The following is a 17,243-nucleotide window of genomic DNA, read 5'->3' as shown; positions in this document are numbered from 1 at the left end:
CAGAACTGTTATATGCTCTTTAGTGTTTGAGCGCCTTGATATTAAACAATACAGCAAACTAGGTCATTACTTGCTACTATTGAAGACCTCGTTTTTCAAGATAAAGACATACTTGGGAAAGAAATATTGTTAGCTTCCACAGTTCGCAAATATTCTATCTGAGAGGAAAGACACATTATGATGGCTTTACTTGACCAAAATATTATCATAAAACAAAGAAAATATTAATTTATTGGAGTCAGAATTAACATTGAAAACAAAGACTGGTTTGGTCTTTTTCCTTGGGAAGTTGACATTTTAATGGAGGTGATGGACAAGTAAAGAGGCAATTAAAATGTAGGGAGCTGCTAGGCCAATCCTAATGAGACCTGCCTTTTCTGTGATCAAGAATAATCTTTTAAATTATTATGATCATGGGAGGGAGGTTGTTAGGAAATGTGACAGGCTTTGAAATGAGCAAAAATGACAAATGGATGTCCTTTCTGGTACACTATTCCAGGTTATCTGTGTCTTTCGCTGGCTTTGAGCTATTTTACAACTCTGTAAATTGTAGAAAGCTGATAGTAATGCAAACGATTATTGTCTATAAAAATGTAAATAAATTGTGTGTGGTGCCATACAGTTGACTGTTGCCTTGTGGCTATTCACTGGTGTTATATCTACTTGTAAATTCACTTCGGTATTCCTGATTGCCTGTACAGGTATGTCTTCGTAGAATTCTTTGAGCAAATTTTAACTTTTTACTGGTTCCCTCATTAATTAATGAGTTAAAATCTCAAGCGTTCACTTAATATTTGTACGACAGTCATGATTTTAACTTTTTTTTTCCCCCAAAGAAATATCTTTTAACACTAGGGTACAATAGCTGCTTAGTAATCCTCTTCTACAACCTTCAGTAAAGGCCACCCTTGGTAATTCACAGGCTTTCTAACAAGACTGACTTTCAGTGACATAATTTTGCAATTATCCAGCCTAATTCAAGTCTACGAAGATTTATTGATCGCTTGCTCCATGCATGCAGATCAGAGATCAGTAAGATCCACTTGGGTCCCATAAAGTCCACATGGGTACAATTATAACTCCAAGCCTGACTATGTTATGTGTTATGCTATGTGTAATAATAGAATCCTATGCAAAATGCCTTGGGAGACTAAAGAGGAAGCAGTGAATTCCAAGGAGATAGAATGTGCTGTGCTTTACCTGGAAGGCAGAATTTTATCTGAGTCTTAGAGGATAAGTAAGGTTTTTACCAAAGGAAGGAATAGGAAAGGACAAATATTCTAGAAAGTCAGTGGGATATGGAAGGGTATCTTGTCTGGAGAATAATCTCTCAGGTAGGTGGGTATGGCTGGTGTGGGGATACCCTGGGGGTAAATGTGAGATAGGAAATTTGGAGCAGGACCGATTACAAAAGCCTTGAGTGTCAAGTTTTGGAATCAGGACTTGATTCTAGAGCAGTTAATACCTTTCACAGTTTTTAGGGAGAGGGTAATGCCATCAGATCTTAATAGAGGGGAGATGGTTGGATTTGTGGTATCTTGAAATATCCCAGCTGCTAAACTACTAGAAGGGATTTGTGATGCAACCAGTATATATGGTTTATTTTCACACTCAGCTTGGAAGGGTATACTGGGCAAAATGTCCTCTTACCATATTTCTTCATTTCAGTCTTTCACATATATTCCTGACAGTCTCCCCCGTCGTGATAATCTTCTCAGAATTATTCTTGATCACAGACGCCCAAAGGCTGATCTCACTCAATGTCACACTTCTTTTCTTGCCAGAGAGTGTTGGAAAGGTCACAGGGATTTGGGGAATCCAACTAAAGAGAAATTGATTCAGAGATATATTTGATTAAGGGTTAATATTATATTTTGTGCATTTGCAGTCACTTCCATGTAGAGATAAATTATTGCTAGTCAAACCCGTATAGGACTGTCTTCCAGGAATATTCTTATCACCCACCGTGCTGACCTGAAAGCAAGGGACCAGAAAGTCTCTGGTCATGTAACCACATCCTGTGGCTCTGGGCACTCTAAATGGTGGGAGAAAGGCATGAAATATCGAGAGCCAGATGCTATTATCTGGAAAATTACTATTGAAGGTGTGTCAGACAAATAATAAAATATTATAGTTTTGTGAATATTTTATCATTTTTTGATATTTGTGATTTTCTATTCTGACATAATTTTATGTCAGTAATTTTCTGTTCTTAAAGAGAGAGCCCCGTGTTATATAAGCTTCATGTTTCTTAAAACCTGGATCCACCTTTGGTCATGTGACAGTAGATTTATTACAGTAATAGGGGTGCCTGGGTGGCTCAGTCGGTTGAGCGACCGACTTCGGCACAGGTCATGATCTCGCGGTTTGTGAGTTTGAGTCCCGCGTCAGACTCTGTGCTGACAGCTCAGAGCCTGGACCCTGCTTCGGATTCTGTGTCTCCCTCTCTCTCTGCCCCTCCCCCCACTCATGCTCTGTCTCTGTCTCAGAAATAAACATTAAAAAAATTTAAAAAAAAGATTTATTATAGTAACATTATATATTATAATAAAAATAAAATGCAGCAACAAGGTTCGGAGGTGATCTCCTCATCACCCATTGTCTTCTGACCCCCACCACCACCCCCACCATTGAAGATCTCACCAAGTTAAAAAAAATTTTAACTTGGAAGGATACACCTCCTTCCTTTTAGTATCATTAATATTGCATAGGATGGGGACACCATCGAGTTCTTGCCCACTACTTTATCGAAAGACACTTAGGTATTCGCTAATTATCTGCTAGTGCCAGTAACGTATGTGGGCATCGTTGAATATATGACATTATGCAAAAGCATGTGAATTTCTGTAGGATAAACTTATAAAGACAGAATTGCTCTTGAGATTAGAAAATAAGGGGTATGTGTGCCCATAAAATAGGTGGGAAGCATAAAAAGAAACGAGAAGTTGAGAAGACAGGAGTTAACTGGGGATTCGTCAACACGGAGAGGAAATTTATAGTGAAATACAGGCTCTCCTTTCAGATAGATTTGCAGGATAATGAGGAGGGATTTGGGAATGTCATGGGATTTGTTCTGAATATTTGAATACCAGTTTGTCTCATGGATTCACAAGACTGTTTTCAGACAAGATCTGTGTGGGATATTATGTACCAGGACTTGGAGACTACGCTGACAATTCATGCGAGGTTTTGCACCGCAGTGGGGGCCTTGGGGACAGTGGCACTTGGCAGAATATGACTTTCCTGAGAGGGAACCCATGCAGCAGGAGCCCTCTCCAGGACTATAGGACACTGGCGTAGGGGGACATCCCTGGAACCAGAGAAGGCAAAAGGTCAGACGCTGCTTGGTAGCTGGGAGGAGGTGTAAGCCACTTGTAACAGCGTTTTAGAAATAATTGCAAAGGAATGCCCGAGTGAGGAGAAGCACGACAGCGTGTGCATTACCTGAATCAGTGAGATTTAGGGGAAAGGGTGAGCAGTAGCATCTTCAGTGCCCACAGAGAGATGGTTCTCGAGCCTTGGTTGTACGTTAGGATGGCCGGGAAAGCTTTGACAAATCCTGATTCTCAGGCCCCTGTCCCGCCCAGTTAAATCACAGTCTTCGAGAGGGGATGCTGGCATCGGTATTGCTAAAGCTCTCCAGTTGATTCCAGAGTGTCTTGAAGACCATCGGAATTAAAAATACCTAACAGTGAGTATTCATCAGTCACAAGGACTTCAAGAAAGCGGACTTTACCAAGTAAGGCTTAGATCTGGAATATGCCCTCAAGTTATATAGCGTTTAGGAAAGGCGCATTCTCTGTTTTATCCCTCCTACAACTTACTCTCTGATCTTAGAGATTTTTACTTACTATTCACAAATAAGTGGATCTATGGGCGTTAAATTGCAACTCGTTGCAGATGGAGTAACTAGCTCCTGTGAGTGGGTATTTGTCAGATGTGCTTTTCCTTGGGTTTAATTTTTTGGACTTGACATTTCCTTGCAGTGTCATGGAGATGAAAGCATTAGTGGTTCGCACAGGGTGTCCTTGTCTCTCAGTATAATTTATCATCTGAAGTGGGAAACTGCCTTGTATCCACCTGCAATTATTTCTTGTAATTAGAGCTGCCCTCACATGTAATAATGCTCTCCCCGTGAGATCCCAGAGGATACATTTAAGGGTAAGGATCACTTAATTCTTCCCTAGTGAACTGATCCCTCACCCAAGTGTTTCAGTTTGTATTGAAAAAATGCTGTGTGCGGTCAGCCCCTTGATGAGTTTATGTTGTTCTGTCATTTTGCCATGAAATATTTCTATAAAAATGTTCCCTCAGTTTAGGAAACATAGACCAGTGGCAGTTAAAGGATGAGAAAATACAGGAGTTGTCTCTGGTTGAGTTCTTTGGGAAGCAGACTCTGACTGAGATTAGTAAGCAGAATGCTTAATAAGGAGAAACCTTGGGGCCGACGCTTGTTGAAGGATGGGAAATGAGGAGTTGGAGAATTTGAGCTGCAGGCCCAACATCACTCTTGCCTGAGCCTGTGTGGGGCTGTGGGGCTCAAATGATCATTCAGAATTGCCCCAAGTTGGGCCTAGAGGGCCAGAGCTTTAAACTCCTGCCTCTTTATAGGCCACCCAGCAAGGGGCAGGACCTTGGGTAAGGCAGCTCTGCAGCTGAGGCCCCCAGCACCCCCAGCGGCTGGGGCGGTGAGCCAGCCTTCCCTTGCAGTGATCTGGCCAGCACATCTCAGGGGCCATCACAATGATGTAAGAAGGCTGTTCCTGCATTTACAAGGCCCATGGGCTGGTGAGCTAGAAAAGGAAATATTTATGTCTTCAAATCTATTCCATGGGACAGTGCTAGGACTGAGGAGTAGACAGGCTGCTAAGGATGCATGGTGTATGAGTGTGCACACACCGGAAGGAAGCCGGAGGGAGGCAGAGTGTCAAGCCATGGTCTCCTCTTCTGCAGCCAAAGCTGCTGACTCTGACGGATCAAGAGCAGTTATAATGAGGAAGAGACCAGAAACTCAGTACTGGGTCTGATATCTATTTGGTGTTCATCAAAAATACAGTCACCGGTCAACTTGAAACGGAACAAGATAAGTACTTCTTTTAAGCGAATGTGCATTCTTGCTAGATGGGCAGAGGCAAATTTGGCATGATTTTTCTTTTCTTCCATGTTCCCTAACAAACAACAGCGTCTTCTGCAATACACAAACTGTGATTAGGCAAAAAGTAATAAATACCCAAGTCCCACAAACTCCCCTTCCTTACCTTCAACATCATTGATCTGAGCACAGCTGCCATGGAGAATTTGCAGCCCAATGGCTATGTCTGTCGATATAAAAGCCCGAGTCATTTTCCCGCTGACACATGTTCCACTTTTCCCCTTCCTTTGGCAAGGAGGAGGGGTAGATGAGAAAACTGACCATGGAGCAGCTGCTGATTTATACTTCTTTTCTGGACCAGGGAATTCATATTGATTAGTTGGATGAATGAGTCTGTCCCTTTGTTTCAAATGATTAGAGTGAGTGTCTGCCCTTGGAATATATCACAGCTCCACTGTGACACAAGGAATAAGATCCACTGTGTTTTTGTAAATCTCAGTGCCTTTCCCATACTTATGAAATATACCTGTCGATGATACTTAACCTGGTTATGGGGAAACAGGTCTTTAGGGAGTTGCGAAGAATGTATGTGCCAGCAAGGACATCAAGATGTGTCAACTTCTTCCTTTGGGCTCTTTGATGCTGCTTAATGTATTTACATTGAATTTGTCATCAAAGTGGTTGATGACATATTTGTTACTCATCTGAATTCAGTTTTCCTGTCACTGCTATGCTGTGGGATTTCATAATTGCTCAGTGCTTCTCCAGATAACTTTTGGCTGAGTTTCTCTTCTACAAGACTCACTTACTTATTGGCGGGGGGGGGGGGGGGGGACCACTACCATAGACTATCCTTCTGTATTTTAGTGGGATATTTGTTTTTTACCATTTATAATGAACATGTTTACAAAAATAGATTTAGCGTTTTGTTTTCCAGGGATTTTCTAGGCAAGGTGGCTGTTGAAGGGAAAATATGCTTTTTATATTGGTCTCTCTGCTCCATGTTGATTTTTGAAGGAGAAGATGGACTTTTTAACCAAATGTCCTTCATTCCTAAGCCGTTAGAAATGCATTTATTTTGTGGAGCTCAAGTGTGTTTCCTTGAATTCTTCCCTTGGTACCTCCTGGTTTTTCTCTCTGGAAGACCTCAATATAATATTTATCCTTCTCAACCTGGCAATCCTTCAGATATTGAAAGCAGTTCTTTGGTTTTCCATTAATTTTATCTTCTCCTGATAGACTGTATCTCGTTCTTCAACCATCCAAAAATTAATTCAGTGGTTAATATTTTTAAAGTTTACTTATTTTGAGAGAGAGAGAGAGAGAAAGGGCATGGGAGGGGCAGAGAGAGGCGAGAAAGAGAATCCCAAGCAGGCTCTGCCCTGTCAGCACAAAGCCCAACACGAGTCGAGTCTCAAACCCACGAACTGTGAGATCGTGACCTGAGCCGAAATCAAGAGTTGGACGCTTAACTGAGCATCAGGCACCACTGTCCTTAATGATTTTTGATGCTTAGCTCTACCTGTTGATATCCTTCCGGGTGGTCAAGGTTCAGAGGAAGTGCCCAGAGCCCTCCCTGCTCCACCAGCAGGAAGTTGCCTCTTCCTTCTGTGTTCCGGTAGATTATGCACTTGAGTTGTAGCACTGATCCTGTGCTACCCAGGTGATTTATGAGTTTCTTAGCTCCCCTTCCAGCAGTGCTCTGAGCCCCTTTGTTTCCAAGTGACCTGGAGACATTTCTAATCAATTGGGCATCCCTATCTCAGTAAATTCATACATGGGCAGAGTGAGAGAATGAGGGATGTGGCGAAGGATGAGCAAAGAATGGTTGATGAAGAAAGTCTGGAAAGGGACCATCATCTTTTTTTTGGTAAACACTCTCTGGGAGTCAGTGTCTCTGTTACAGAATTGGTCCTGAGTGAAAAAATACATGTTCTAGATGCAGTAGCTTCTAGTTGGAATTCAGTTTCACGTAATACTCTTCACAGTACTCAAGACTTGAGCTTTCAGTTATATTCTTGGCAACTCTTCTGGATATATATGGAATATCCCTAAATCTTCACAAATGTTCCCAGCTCAGACATAATCAATCATGTTGATGCTTCTAATTGTTCCTATCTAATGCATTTTTATAAACTCTATTCAGAGAACACCCTGTGCCGTAACCCGCCATTCCCACACCCAGTGAGTAGATACTGGATCATTCTACCACCCCTCCAAATACCAAGGACCGTTTACAAAGATTTTCATCCTCTTACTGTTAATTTTTGGCATGCAACTCTATCCTAGCCTTGATTTTGTATGTTTATAGTGTCTTAACTTTTGATTCAGGGCAAGGTTCATGCAATGAAGCATGCATTTTGAGTTTTAAATATGTGGTATATCCTTTAAAGATAACCATGAAGCTGTAAATCTGTAGATCTCTTCATCTTATCTGATGAATTTCTCAAGAGGTGCGATTGCCAGGCTCCTCGTCCTCTGCTGCTCTTGGCAGCTGCACGCTGTTATGTCCCTGCTGGAGCATCCTCCTTTCCCTTATCTGCAGTATCATACTCAGTCAATAGCTGGAAATGGCGATTAGTGGGAAGCAAAAACTAGTGGTGAGTATCCAGTGGGTAAAATAAAACAAAAACAGGATTGAGAGCAGGGAAGCGGTGAGCGAAGCACAGATGACCGTGACTTGCTGAGCACTAAAAATCAAAGATACGAGGACAGATGAAGCGAGGATTGGTGGAGCTGTCTCTCCTCTCTCCTGGTGTTCCAGTAGAACTTCTGAAAAAAGGAGCTCTGCCCAGAGGACGTCTCACCCACAGTGCCTGGAAGTTCCTACGTGTCCAGGTTCTCCAGGGCTCTTCCTGTCCCAGTTGTGACAATTGACTCTCAGGCTCTGTTTGCCTCCTTAGTACTTTCTGCCGCCAGCTTCGGGGTTCTTGAAACAGGGAGACATCTCAGAGCCTGCCCTAAAAGACGGCAGTAATTCTTATCTACCTCTTTCTTTAGATACCTCCTAGGTTGTCGTACCAGATAATTGAAATTTCCAGACCTACCATCACCCTCTGCTGTGATTTATTTGGCTTTAAAGTCTTTCCGGCTCATGAAAGGGCTCTGATAGAGTCGCAGCAGTGTCGTTCCAGTGTGGTCCCAGGTATCCTGGTTTATGGCCGAGACAAGTTCTGGAGTTGGGGCGTCCCAGGTCTCCTTGCCTTTCTGACGCTACGGTGCATGCTGGCGCACTCAGAAGTGAGCTGTCTTACACGTGTGGTGTCCATGCCTGAGCATTTTGAGGAGAAACCACGAGGAGTTCTGGTTTGCACCACTGTATGATATGAATTGGCGAAATAAATCCAAACAGAAATTCAGCTCTGAGTGTAGGGATAGCCTGTGAAGTGCCAGGCCCATCCTAAAAGCATCTGGAGGAGTATGAGTCATGATGCTTGGCTATCACTGTACTTATAACCTGTACAAGGAGATAAGCCATGAGTGAGAAAAGCAATAGCCATATATTAGAACAGTGGCAACAAGAAGGTACTAAGCAGGGAGAGAGACGAAGAGTTATGAGCCATCTTTACCAGTATGATTTAGCCCTGATTTATGAAAAACTGGTTATGTGTGGGAGTGAACTTTTGCAATCTGGCTGATGAATGACTGAGCTTTGTGATGTTATAAATGTGAGCTTTCAAAGAATCGGATCATTAATTGATCGCTTTAATGTGAAACACATTTTCCTAAAACAGATGCTAAAAATGGTGGTTGGGCCTCCAAAAGCCAATTTAACTCAAAATGTAACTGAAATATAGAGATGTCATATTGCAGGTTTTCCATTCTATATTCAAGGACAAAGCGTTCCGTATTCCAGGTCACCTAGCTGCGATCTTTTCTAGGCGCTCATCTGTGCGTCATTAGTATCCAGCCTGATGTTTACCCTTCTTACTTCCCAACCCTGAAACAGTATACTTTCCTCCCTCCTACACCTAGGCCGTGACAGGTGTCTGCCTTCCCCTGTGTCTCTCCAGCATCTGGGCGCTGCAAATGGAATCCCCCTCCACCCCCTGCCCCAGCCTGTCAAACACACATTCTTTGTTTCTAGAGGTAGCGATTCAGTGATCACTGGTGGAAACACTGGAAGAAGTTATTTTGATTCTAAAAGCGTTGGGAAGTGTGTTTCAGAGAGAAGGTTGGGGGTGATAGAGAAGGTTGAGGTTAGCTTAATGGTAAGACAGGATTGGTTGGACTGAGTGCAAACTTTTAAAAAGTAGGGCTGCACATAATGGTCACATGTCTCAATGACAAATAGTTGTAAACTGTGGCTGCCTGTATTTTACTATCTGAATGTCTCTAAAAAAGTTGGGAAATTCTTGTTGATCTGTACATTTCTCCCATTTTTCTAAGCGGCTTAAAACAGTAACTGTGTTATTATCTCTCCCAGTTGTATGGGTTGATTGGGTTCAGCCTTGAGATTTCCCATGTTGTTGTGGTCACATGGCAGCTGAGACTGGATTCGCTGGAGGGTTGACTGAGATGCTAGGATTACTAGGCTTCTTACCACCTTCATATAGTGTGTCGGCTTTTCCTCTCCATGGAGCATCTGTATGTGGTTTCTTCATTTGATGTCCCAGCAGAACATCTTGACTTCTTATATGATGGCTTGGGTTCCCGAGAGCACCAGGGAAAGCTGCAAGAACTTTTTAAGGCTTTGGATAGCTTCTGTTGCTATAGCTTCAAGTTCACTGATCTTTTTTCCCTCAGGTGTCTAATCTGCTATAAAATACATTGGGTGGAGCATTATTCATCTCTAAAAATTCCTCCTTAGTTGCGTGTTTAATTCACATATTTCCTTTTTCATTATTTTTATGTTTCTCTTTAAATCCTCAATCCTATTTAAGATACTTATATAAGGTGTTTTAACGTTCTCTGTCATTTTGGTCATTTCTGATCTGTTACTCTGGATCACATTTTGGTATGGATCACATTTTCCTTCTCTTTTCCTGTCCAGTATTTTTTTATTGGCTGTAGGACATTGTGAAGTTTTACCTTTTTTATTGCTTTTTTTTTTTTTTCTTTAAAAACTTGGGTTTTGTTGGGGATGGGCAGGAAAGCTAAAGGATAAATGTGATCTTTTTTGAGAATTGCTTTTAATCTCTTTCATCATGAATCTGGAGTAGGATTGCCAACTGCCCTGAGTTGTCTGGGAATGAGGGATTTTCAGAGATGCGTCACTGTAAGTGCTAACCTTGGGAAAATTGTGGGCAAACCAGGGCAAGTAGGTTATCCTAAGACTTTAGAGTAGCCTTTAACAGGCGTGTGAAAAAGATATGGAAAGTAAAAGTTTTGAGACCATGTAGACTGAAAAATGCCTGTATTCTACTTAAAAAACATTTTATTTATGTTTTGGGAGAGTGCAAGCAAGAGAGGGGCATAGAGAGGGGGTCAGAGGATCTGAAGCCGGTCCTGCGCTGACAGGCTGACAGCAGCGAGCTGATATGGGGCTTGAACTCCTGAACTGGGAGATCATGACCTGAACCAAAGTCAGACACTCAACCAACTGGGCTACGCAGGTAGCCCCTTCTGTATTCTGCTTTTAAAATTAACTCATAGCAAGTTGGGCATAAAAATAAGAGGGAATTTATCTGATAATTTTGAAGGCATTGTTTTGGTGCTTTTATCTTCCAGTGTTATAACAGGTTGGAATTTGTTTGCATTCTTGAAACTTTATACGTGCCTAGTGTTATTTTGGAAAACCAGTATGTCTTTGTTTTTGTTTGTTTTTCCTTTCTGAAAACATGTAGATTCTTCCCTTTTTTTCTGTCTCAGTGTTCTGAAATTTTGCAGTAACATGCCTTGGTCTGGGTCTGTATTCTCATGTTATGGAACTTATATAGTTTTTTTTTTTTTAAGTTTATTTTTGAGAGAGAGAGAGAGAGAGAGAGAGAGGGGGGGGGGGGGAGGAGGAGGGACAGAGGGAGAATGAGAATCCCAAGCAGGCTCCGCGTTGTAGCACAGAGCCCTGTATGAGGTTTTGAAACCACAAACTGAAATAATGACCTGAGGTGAAATCAAGAGTTGGACACTTAACCAGCTGAGCCACCCGGTGCCCCATGTTACGCGCTTTTAATTTGGCAACACGTGCCTCTCAGTTCTAGGAGTTTTTCTTGTGTTTAGACGTGAACAAGTTACCTTATCTCTGGTCTCCCTCTTTTTCTGGCACTCCTGTTTGCATGTTAAGCCTCCTGGACTCTTCCTCTGCTTTTCTAATTATTTTTCTCAATATTTCCCTATTGCTCTCATTTCTGGAAGATAACCTCAACTAAATTTCCAAGTTTTCTATTGAGTTTTTCATTTCTCAGTAGAAAACTCAATTTTTCCATCACATTTTTAAATCACATAAGCTTTTTTTTTTTTTTTTTTTTTTTTTTTGGCAGGGAGGCTTCCACATACGAATGTGTCCTTTCTCATACCATCCTGGCTCTGTAGTTTTCTCTGAGCTCTCTCAGGAGAATGATAGTTTTAATTTTAAGTCTTCCTCTTCCTGTGTAGCCTCTCGTTCTTCTCAGAGAGTGTAAAGTGCCAGTCTCTCTGTAAATGTGTGGTGAGGATCTGGGCATCTGTCTCCTTCTTTAACAGAGTTTCAGACCATATTCCTACCCTCAGCCCCATACTTTCATGTTCATGGCCTGGCAGTTGGGGGATTCTGGGTATAAATCCTCCTCATATTCTGGGTATAAATCCTCTTCCCATCCATTTCCCGATTTACGATTCGGCTTTTTCAAGTCTGCCAAGTCAGTGAACACTTGTTCTGTTTCTCAGCTTCCAAAATATGGTTGTTCTTTTTCCTTTGTTCTTATGTTTCAACATCTAAAAATGTCTTTACTCTCATTTTTATGGAATTTGGGAAGGCATCCAAGTTTTTCTGTGTGCTCAACCCATTATTTTTATGCAGTTTAACGTTATAATCTACATTTTTTCCCCTGGGAACCAAAATATTTACAACACAGTGTTTAGTGAATGCATCTTAGATATTTTATTTAAACAGTATTTAGGCTCACTCTGGATGAAAAAAAGTTAATTCCAAGGTTTTTAAAAAAATTTTTCAAAATTTCCATAGAAACCTGAAAATAGCAATCATTATTTTTGACTTTTCAGAATTTAAATTTATAACCGTCTAAAATTATGAATCAGTATTTAATTGGAAATGTTATTACTGAGAAACAATATGTAGTTATCATAGAATGAAATTAATGCCAGATTAAATACCAGGTGAAATTTATAATGCTAACAGTTGGATTGCAAGTATCGGTACATTTTGTAAATTTTATTTCTTCTTAAGAGCTTACACTCATTGCATGCTTTTTTGTGTTAAGTTCTTGGATAAGGGTAGGTGGTTTTAATTGTGCTAATTAAACTGATTAGCCATCGGGAAGTATACAGAGAGGCTGATATGTATTTTCTGATTTGTTCTTTCCCACTGTGGACACTGCTAGTAACATATTCATTTGGAGAGAATCCTCGCAATGTTATTTCGTAGTGATGAAAATCCAAGAGGCAGGAGACAGAGTTGAAAGCTAGAGCAGGATGCATTTTTAGATGGCCAGACTGCTGCGTAAAATAGCTTATTGCTTTTTAAATTGCCTTATATTTTTTCCAAATTCTTAAACAGGCTCTAGAGAACAATTCGTCCTATGTCTTTCACAACTAGCTACTCTAAGAAATGCTGATTTAGTTTTTTAGTAGAAGTTGCGACAGTTGGGGAAGATGATGTAAGATTTTGGTCTTTCTATAGGTATGCACTTGGACAGTGGGCCTCTGGTTCGTTAAATGTAATGCCAAGAAGCTCTGAACAGGTGTAGAAAAGACAATTCACAGTTGATCATTCTGTTGGGTGCAATTCACTTGGTTCTTTTCTGGGTGCTTCCCCACATTTTTAGTGTTGTCATTTATTCTTTTGATGTTATTTGAGTCCCTTTCTCAATCCAGTCCAGTCCAATCCAGTTAAGTTAAATAAACATTCACGGTGTCAACCTCACCTCCACTTTCCTTCCCAAAGAAAATCAAGTGGGATGGGAGCTCACATACCCATGGACCCCAAATATTCAAACTTACTTTCAATTGTGCTTCTTTTCTTCTCTCTCTTGTTAGGCTAAGGGACTTGACCACCCATTTACACATCTGACACCAATCCCTCCCCTTGTGCTATGAGGTAACCTACCATTCCTGTTCTTGTTCATATATCCAACTCCTGCCACTCAGTTGGACCCTTCCCACTGGTGTCTAAACATTCCCAGATTTTAAAACAAAAATGGAGCATTCCTCTTCAATTCTACTCTTTTCTAGAGTTTTCCATGTTTTGATCCACTCATCTCGAAAGAGTAGTTTGAATTCAGGGCTTCCACTTCCTCTGGAAGCACTGAGTGCTCGACCTAGTCCAACATATCTTCTATGCTTATCATGGCATCAAAGCGCTGCTACCTGAGATTCCCAGTGATAGCAGTGTAGCAGAGTGCAGTGGCCATTCTGAGTTCCATCTCCCTTGACTTCTCAACAGTTTTGACACACTCTCTCCCTAAAGCACTGCCTTACCTTGGGTATGGGTCTTCAAATAGTCCTCATGACTCCTACTTGGGCCTCTTTTCTTCTCACTCTGCACACTTCCTCTTTGGTCTCCATTGTGCCTGTGACTTTGATAAACTGCACACAGAGTACTTAAGTCTTTACCTGGAACCAAGGCCTTCTGTGCAATTCTGAGCTACATATCCAATTGCCCACTCCTCTTCCAGGGAATGTAAATCCCCCTGCCCACACTGGAACTCTCAGTCTTCACCGATTAAGTGACGTACACTCTTTCCAGTGCTCTCTCTCTTGGTAAGAGGCCTGTCCTTCCAGCCAGTTGCACAGATTAGGCTCCTGGGCATCATCATCAACACCTCCTTCTCCTGTACCCTCATATCCAGTCACTCAGTGCTCCAAACCGTACTTTCGGATTATCTCCCAAATGTATGTGTGTCATCTCTCCTGTCACCCCACCCGTGCAGAAGCAGACATCTTCTCTGGCCTGATGGCAGCAGCAGTCTTAAGCCTCTTTCCCCAGATCATCCCTACCCACCTCTCATTTGGTCTCCCTCCTGGAGTCAGAGTAATCTTTTGAAACAGTCTTTTTGTCAGCCCGTACTTAAAATGGTTCAAAAGTTTCCCATTGTTCTTTGAATAAAGGTGACATCCTTATCTTTGCCTGAAGGCTCTGCATAATCTGGTCCCATTCTATCACACACCACTTTGCTTTCTGTGTCACTCACACTGGCTTTTTAAATTCCTCAATTTAAAGCCTCTTGATCAGTTCACAAGTTATTTGCACATGATGTTTCCTCTCCTTAGTAAGCCTCATCACTCTTCTTGCCTAGTTAAATCTCTCTCTTCCTTTAGATATAAGATCTATGGGTACTTCTGGAGGAACTCCTTCCTTCGTCTTTTTGATTTGATTAATTTTCCACTTGATGACCCCAGGTAGGGGTGATGTTGTGGTGTACCCCTAAAATTACTCTTTCACTACCCGAGGACTTACTACTCCCACCCGCTGGGAGTGTTGGCTGCTGATGGCTCTTGGCTGTGTCTCTTGTTAAGCACTGCTTCAGCTGAAAGGTGCTGCCCCACTTGGGAGCGTACCCCATTGCTGGAGACAGCCCACACCCCGTGATGGGTCAGTGGAGGATGGAAGGTAGTAATCCTGGAGTCATTCCCTCAGTTTAGGACATCCTCAAAGGGTCATCCTGACTCTGGTGCTACCCACTGCATAGGCTAAGGCTCTGGTCTGACTGCCTAGCTGTTCAGTGTCTCCCTGTTCTCAGTCCTTCTTTCCATACTCCCTTACACATGTTGTTCCAAGAGCATTCTCCAAAGAGCCTTCTACATGCACCGCTCCACGTCAGTGTCCACAAAACACAACCCAAGGGCCCACATGCTCCTCTTCCCACTGTTTATCATGGTGGTAAACATATGCCTGCCTCTGAATCTGGTATCTTCTACTTAATAGCTCTTTGACTTTGCACAACTGAGTTATGTTGTCTGTGGCTTGGTTTCCTTACCTATTTCTTTGGAGAATTAAGCTGGTTAGGATAGTGTCTTAGTTTGGGTTTTGCTGTAACAAATTACTGTAGACTGGGGGGATTAAAGGAGGGGCAGAGGGAAGGGAGGGAGAGGGAAGGGCATTAATCCCATCATGAGGGTTTACCCTCATGACCTAATCTAACTATAATTACCTCCAATGGCCCCACCTCCAAATATCACATTGCGGGTTAGGGTAACAATATGTGAATTTGGAAGGGACACGAACATTCAGTTCCTAGCAGACAATGATATATATAACTGATTCTCAATGATAGCTGTAATTATTATTGTGTTATTATTATTATCCCAAAGGAGTGTTGCTGCTTTTATCTAGAGACAGTCTAAAATGTAAATACCTTTAGGAGGTGACACCTTAACCTAAAATTTCACTAGAGTTTTATTGCATGTGAGTTAATACATAGATGAAGAATTCTTTACCTCACTGTGAGAAGAGCTCACAAGTTTCACTTTTGGAGCCTCAGGGCATAAAGCCTAAGCACTTAAAGAAAAATAATCTGCTTCACCTTTAGGAATCCAGTGGTCCTGACCTCCCCTCTATGAGACATTTCCTCAATTAATACCTATCAAGCCTCACACCGAGAACTTTCATTTGCAAAGGAAAAGGAAAAGCATATTTCCTTTTTACTAAGATGAAATACACAAATAGTCATTTTTGCATTTGTGTGGATAATCAAGATGAAGGAAAATGGAGGAATAGGAGAGAGGCCAAGGAGTATGGCTGGCCCTTGAACAGCGGTAAGTTTGAACAGCAGTGAGTTTTACTGTTTTTTTGATTTTGGTATCATTGATCTCTGCTCTGATCTTTATTATTTCCTTTCTTCGGCTGTTTTTGGGCTTTATTTGCTGTTCTTTTTCCAGCTCTTTTACAGTTAGGTGTAAGAAAGGTATCTGAGACCTTTCTTTCTGATTTAGGAAGGCTATATACTTCCCTCTTATGACCACCTTTGCTGCATCCCAGAGGTTTTGGGTTCTGTTTTCATTTTCATTGGCTTCCATGTACTTTTTAATTTCTTCTTTAATTTCTTGGTTAACCTGTTCTTTCTTTAGTAGGATGTTCTTTAATCTCCAAGTATTCATGGTCTCTCCAAATATTTTCTTGTGATTGATTTCGAGTTTCATAGTGTTGTGGTCTGAAAATATGCAAGGTATGATCTCGATCTCTTTGTACTTGTTGAGGGTTGATTTGTGTCCCAGGATGTGATCTATTCTGAGGAATGTTCCTTATGCACTTGAGAAGAATGTGAAATGTCTTGAATTTATCTGTTAAGTCCATCTGGTCCAGTATGTCATTCAAAAGTGTTTCTTCATTGATTTTCTGCTCAGATGATCTGTCCATTGCTGTAAGTGAGGTATTGAAGTCCCCTACTGTTATGGTATTATTATCAATGAGTTTCTTTATGTTTGTCATTAATTGATTTATACATTTGGGTGTTTCACATTGGGAGCATAAATATTTACAATTGTTAGATTTTGGTGGATAACCCCCTAAATTAAGATATAATGCCCTTAATCTCTTGTTATAGTCTTTATTTTAAAATCTAGTTTTTCTGATATAAATATGGCTACTCCAACTTTCTTTTGATGACCATTAGCATGATAGATGGTTCTCCATCCCCTTACTCCATCCCCTTACTTTGAAGTCTAAAATGGGTCTCTTGTAAGCAACATACAGATGGGTCTTGTTTTCTTATCCATTCCAATACCCTGTGTCTTTTGAGTGGAGCATTTAGTCCATTGACATTAGAGTGAGTACTGGAGTGCCTGGGTGGTTCAGTCATTTAAGTGTCCAACTTTGGCTCAGGTCATGATCTTGTAGTTTGTGGGTTCAAGCCCCACGTCGGGCTCCATGCTGACAGCTCACAGCCTGGATCCTGCCTCAGATTCTGTTTCTCCTCTCTCTGCCCCTTCCCCACTTACACTATGTTCTCTCTCTCTCTCTCAAAAATAAATAAACATTAAAAAATTTTAGACTGCATACTGAAAGATATGAATTTAGTGCCATTGTGTTGCCTGTAGAGTTGGTGTTTCTTGTGAT

Source organism: Prionailurus bengalensis, chromosome E2, assembly GCF_016509475.1.
Source record: "Prionailurus bengalensis isolate Pbe53 chromosome E2, Fcat_Pben_1.1_paternal_pri, whole genome shotgun sequence".
Lineage (NCBI taxonomy): Eukaryota > Metazoa > Chordata > Mammalia > Carnivora > Felidae > Prionailurus > Prionailurus bengalensis.
The sequence above is the reverse complement of the archived record's forward strand: the minus strand, read 5'-3'. Positions refer to the sequence as shown.